At 33.5% G+C, this 5,552-nt stretch overlaps 1 long non-coding RNA gene across 1 annotated transcript; it reads right to left on the reverse strand.

Moving 5' to 3' along the window:
• Positions 1-2,421: 2,421 nt before the first annotated feature.
• On the reverse strand, positions 2,422-5,441 carry LOC138336390 (uncharacterized). Its single transcript, XR_011210420.1, has 5 exons — positions 5,374-5,441; positions 4,080-4,201; positions 3,509-3,576; positions 2,814-2,944; positions 2,422-2,570 (listed from the first exon to the last, which is right to left on the reverse strand). It is a non-coding gene; the product is annotated as an uncharacterized lncRNA (long non-coding RNA).
• Between the last annotated feature and the right edge of the window lie 111 nt (positions 5,442-5,552).

The raw sequence follows: 5,552 nt of genomic DNA on the forward strand, positions 1-5,552 counted from the left end.
AAAACAGTGCAGGTTGACTATCAGTAGGTTAATTAAAACTAAATAAATTTCTATGATATCGTTGGACATGTCGGTGGGAACTGTTTTACAGTTAGATTGTATTACTAAATTAATTGCATAAATTGGTTACAGTCAATAAAATTATGCTTCCGCAATTCATTTTGAAATATTTAAATGACCACTACCACTTCCATTTCACTGTTTCGGGCATTCAAGCGCTCCCAGTGTATTGTCCAGCTACCGTGCGCAGTATTTATGACGCCGGTGTAACTGGGAAAACAAAATGACGACCCGGCGAGTTATGGAAATTAACATTATAATTTATCTTGATTAAGAAATTTTAACAGAAAAAATGGTGTTGGAGTGGTAGTATTAACGGTAAGTTAGTAAACTTTTCGACTCTACAAAATCATTGATCTGTTTTCATGACCATGTTTAAAAAATTAAAAGCCGTTTTCGGCACAGGTAGGGAGCCTTTAAAGCCAATATATATGTTTGTAAATCATTATTTTGAAGTATATTGTATATTATGTATTCAAACCTAGTGTGAATGGTTCTTGGGCATACTTCATCGATCAATTTGTATTACTGGATCAACTTTAAATAAACCAAAGCTTTGTACCTTTTGTTGGGTTTCCCTGGGTATGGGTTATATATATAGGCCTGTTCAAGTCAGTTCTAGCCAAGTCTAAGGCTTCCATTTAGCTGTAACTACTTAATCACCTCCCTCTCTGAAGCCACCTATTCCTATCTTTAGCCTCTGTGTTTAATTAGGTGAGTATTTATAACCCCCTCCCTTTCTCCCAGTGTAGTGTATCTAACCAGACGTATGTGACGGAAGCTGATAAGGTCATTAATCACATCAACTTATAGGTAGATGGGGCCATTACATGTGTAATATGTATACGGAAGGTCCTGTACTTATACCTGTTGAGTCATTATTATATATTTGAATAAACCTCAGTTATATGTATATTTAATAATTATCTATCCTACACATTCACCATACACAGCGACAGTGTGTTCCTACACGTGTGGGAATTCCTCACGCGTGTGACGAAGACCTGTACTTTTACAGTGGGATGCTATTTTTAAATATATATAAATATAATGAGGATTCACTATAAAACAAGGGAATATAAACGATATACAGAAGTAATTTAATTCTTATTTGTTTGTTATTAGACTTTGTTTTATGTTTCGACCGTATCAAGCACAAAGAACGACTATGATAAGAGAACTATATCTTGCCTCGTAACGTTTCATTTATTGTAGGTTTGTGCTAAAATTGTCTCTCGAATTTTGCCAACGATCCCAATAGGGTTGGAAAAGGCCCAAAGGGCCTTTATCCAACCCCAAAAACTAGTTATAAAGATATAACATTTTTTTATGTCTGGCAATATCGGGAAGTCTGTAAAAATACTGGATATGTGATTAAGCAAACCATTATCACGCTGAAATTTATTCAATCATTAAGCGATCCATCTTTTTTCCACAGCCAATAATTCTTCTAGATTATGACATTTTACATTTTACGTCATTCTATTAGTTCTATGATATCCTAAAAATTGTTTATGCTTAAAGATATTTAATGCTACAAAAAATGTTTCTATTTCTATCAATCCTACAACACACACAAAATTGAATGCAGATGTTTAAGTCAGAGTTCTCAATACTGTAAAAAATAAACATAGTAGATGCATGTTTTCCGATAACACTAATGAATTTATAAGTTAAACATTTAAACAATAAACGGTAAATTAAGTCGATATGAATGTCATTTGGGCGAAAGACTAATAAATCTACCATGGCTATTCCAAAAGGATAGGAATATCTCAGAACCTATCTTGTCAACACAATACCAAAATCTACAACCAAAATCTTTCACGAGAGTTGATATGCCCATGTTCACCTGACAGACTCATGTTTTTTGGGTTATTTTTTTTTTGTCCACACATTAACGGAAAATTATGAAATTGCAGTCCGAATCAAGTCATAGAAAAGTCATAATGCGGCAAAACTGGTGACGTCATAGGCAATGGGCGACTTATATCAATTGTATAGCAATACCGTGACGTCATGAAATACACGTCATTAGCTTTTCAATTCATCACATAAATATAGTAACGATTCTTCAATGAGAAAAATAATCATTCGTTTCCTTTAGAGAGGAATGGCAAGACTCGATGGGAGATTATTAAGCTTTAGAACGTTTTCCCATTAACTATCAATTAAGGGAGATAAATAGGAAGTCACTCATTAAGAATAGGTGACGGCTGAATCCTTTTCCTTGTTAACCATTTTGTGACTAAAATGTTGCTATGACAAAAGTTCAGTTCAAATTTCTGATTACAATTGAAATTACTAAATCATTGATTGTATTGTATATTGTATATATATATATATATATATATATATATGTATATATATATATAATCAACATAATGATAAATTCTTCAACTTCGCCATGGCTCCGTTTTCGTTCAATATCCATTTGTCCATTTCACTATATAGTCAAGGGTATGCCCTGCTATGTATTTCTGGTAATTACTGGTGAATGCCTTCGCCACCTATGCATAGAAAGGAAATTTAATTAAGTAAAATATTTCACAATTTTTTGAGTTATGTAATTCATGGAGATCAATGTTATAATTTAGTAGTTATAAAAAAGTGAAAAATAGATACTATACATGTCAAAGAGATGAATGTGTATGATCTAAACGCAGTCATGTAACTCAACATCTATAGGGTGTATGAAAGTAGCTGTAGTGCAAAAAAATGTGAAAGTGTGAAATTACACAGTGAATTCTTACCGGCTCTGTGTTACAAGGGCCCCGACATATGAGGAGTTATAACAACATTAGGAGTGGACCACAATCGACTATCACGTGGTAACGGCTCGGAATCAAATACATCCAAAACAGCACCTGCTATCCATTGGTTCCTGTTCGACAGAAAGAGACACCTATCGCACTTAAAAGTTTAAATGGTTTAAAAGACATGTTTAAATGTATTCTATTAAAAGCAACTTCCTAAATTCAATTTTTTGTATTGTTATTTTTTTTAAATTATTTTAGATATACTCTATTGTTTTTTATTTTATTTTAGACAAAGTCGCTGTACATGAACAATCACCAAAAGGCAGGTTCTACGACAATGGCAAATTTATTTTACTTACCCTATTAAGCGTTAACAGTGATGATAATTCCGGAGTGCATGTACTATTTGCAATTCTTGTGAAGAGAGAAACATGCCATATGCCAATGTCATTAAAAAGAACCCGTGGTGGGACGCAGATAAAACTATCACGTTAAATAAAGAAAGAAACGAAAACCTCAAACTATTTAATCCTCATTTGAGTTCGTTAGAAGTAAGTCTGGACGGAAACACTATCAATCACAAATGACCAAAATGTAACGTTAATATACATGAACAGAAAAGTGCACTAAAAGTTATGTCCATATCGTTATAGATTCATCGTTATGTAACAAACTAATTAATGACTTACTCAATAGCCTTTATTAAACTTTCATCATCAACGATATTCCCTCGGCCAACGTTGATAAAAGTTGGCTTCTGAAATAAAACGGTTCTGTAATGTTTATAAATCACAACTTATCAAGGGGGTCGAAAGTCATTTTTCATTAATCTACATTTGTACTGGAGATTTGATCATGAGTCCTAGTTTTAACACGACGTGAAGTCAAGACAACGGGGATTTGAGGACAAAATAATGCAATCAGAACAGGCATTGTATCAACATTGCTTATGATTGACATATTTATTGCATTGGTTCAACAGTACCATCATATTCAATTTATGTTTAATCGATTCATTTTCAATTCTTATTTTCCGCATCCGCTAATGTATATATTTTTCTGTGATTTCTGCAACATTAAATGAAACAACAAGAGGAATTGAAATGCAACTGAACAACTTAGTCAATAGCATTTATTAGGCCATCGTCTTACACTCAAGCTACACCTATTGTTTAGCGATTGTATTAACTGTGACCTACCTAACTGTGACGTACATTTGTACCTACACAATATAACTATGACCCTAAATTTTGACTTTACCTTAACCTGGCAGTGAGATAACATGTCCCCCTGATAGTAAGCCTTTAGTCTCCTCAGTGGAGGGTAGAACATTACAGATATAATCACAATTCTGTAAAATGTCTGCTAGCTCATCAGTCGTCCTAAAACGGCGATATTATAGTGCATATTAGTTTTAAAGATGATTTAATAATTAATATTAGTGAATATACAGTAAACGACTTTATTCCCTCGTACACTGTATTGAATGTCTTCGTTAGTTATCTTCGAATACATGACCTCGCAATCCGAAGGGCTCTTGCTGACAACTGTGAATTCATATATGCGTTTTATACAACTATTTGCCATACATTAAAGTTATTGCGAAATTATGCGAAGTTTTGTACATGTATCTAGCAAAAAATACAGTTATTTATATTGTCATTGTGATCACTCGATTTTAAAACATTGCAAGTAAGATAATAACTAGCAAATTCGCGGAATTTTTTCGAGAAAATCCTGGTAATGTTTGGCGAGAGTTGTTGAACGGAAGCAACCGAAAATGGCGTTTTTTCGTTGATCAAAGGGACCATAACTCCGCCATATATGATGTAGGGTATGATGAAAATGCCGAGCGAACTCATCCGAGCGCTTGGCACATTTAACCAAAAACATCGCTCAAGATTTGTGGCAGTTACTGCCTACACGGAAACTAAGCGTTACAGACAGACAGACAGACAACAGGCAGACAGACAGACAGACAGAAGGGCGAACTATACACAAATTGATATCGACCCGTTTCGGTGAAAGCGGGGAATAATTACAATGTTAATTTTAAGGGTCTAAATTGTACGGTAAATTCCATTTTTAAGGAAGACGGTGAAAAAATTAGAGTTGTAGTGATTAAAGAAAACGAATTGACGAAAAGCCCAAAAGAATATGAATGGTAAGGAAGAAAATATTTGATGAAAATCCTCCCTAAGATATTTTATAATATCTTAAAAGTAATGTAATCCTACTAATTTGACGGACATTTCAGCTCGATAACCACATCAATATATGTTATGTACCAGTACGGGTGCAATAAAACAAAATTACATATAAATATGTATAAAAACAAATATATTAAAACCAGTAAAGGAAAAAGAAGCAGGAGTTAGTCTCAAATGAATATAGAGGATGTCTTTCTAACTTGAATTCACATAATGATAAATATAAACACAACATATGTGGTCACTGTAATATGTAAACTATATTTTGTTAGATATGTTACTCACTTACCACAAGTATTAGGATTATCTCATCCAGGATATTTTAATGCCTTATTTAAACATACCGACAAACATCAAAAACGGGCCAAGGTCGCTGTGTTTGGAGCGTGCAAGTCCCCTTACCTCCATTACCACAGCTTTATCATAAGGAACCAATGCAAAACACAAATATCAATGTCATTAACAATTTTTTTCACAAGATAAAAATATGTTTTTTTAGCCATTTGTGTGGTAATTCTTATGT

The sequence above is a fragment of the Argopecten irradians genome, chromosome 12 (assembly GCF_041381155.1).
Source record: "Argopecten irradians isolate NY chromosome 12, Ai_NY, whole genome shotgun sequence".
NCBI lineage: Eukaryota > Metazoa > Mollusca > Bivalvia > Pectinida > Pectinidae > Argopecten > Argopecten irradians.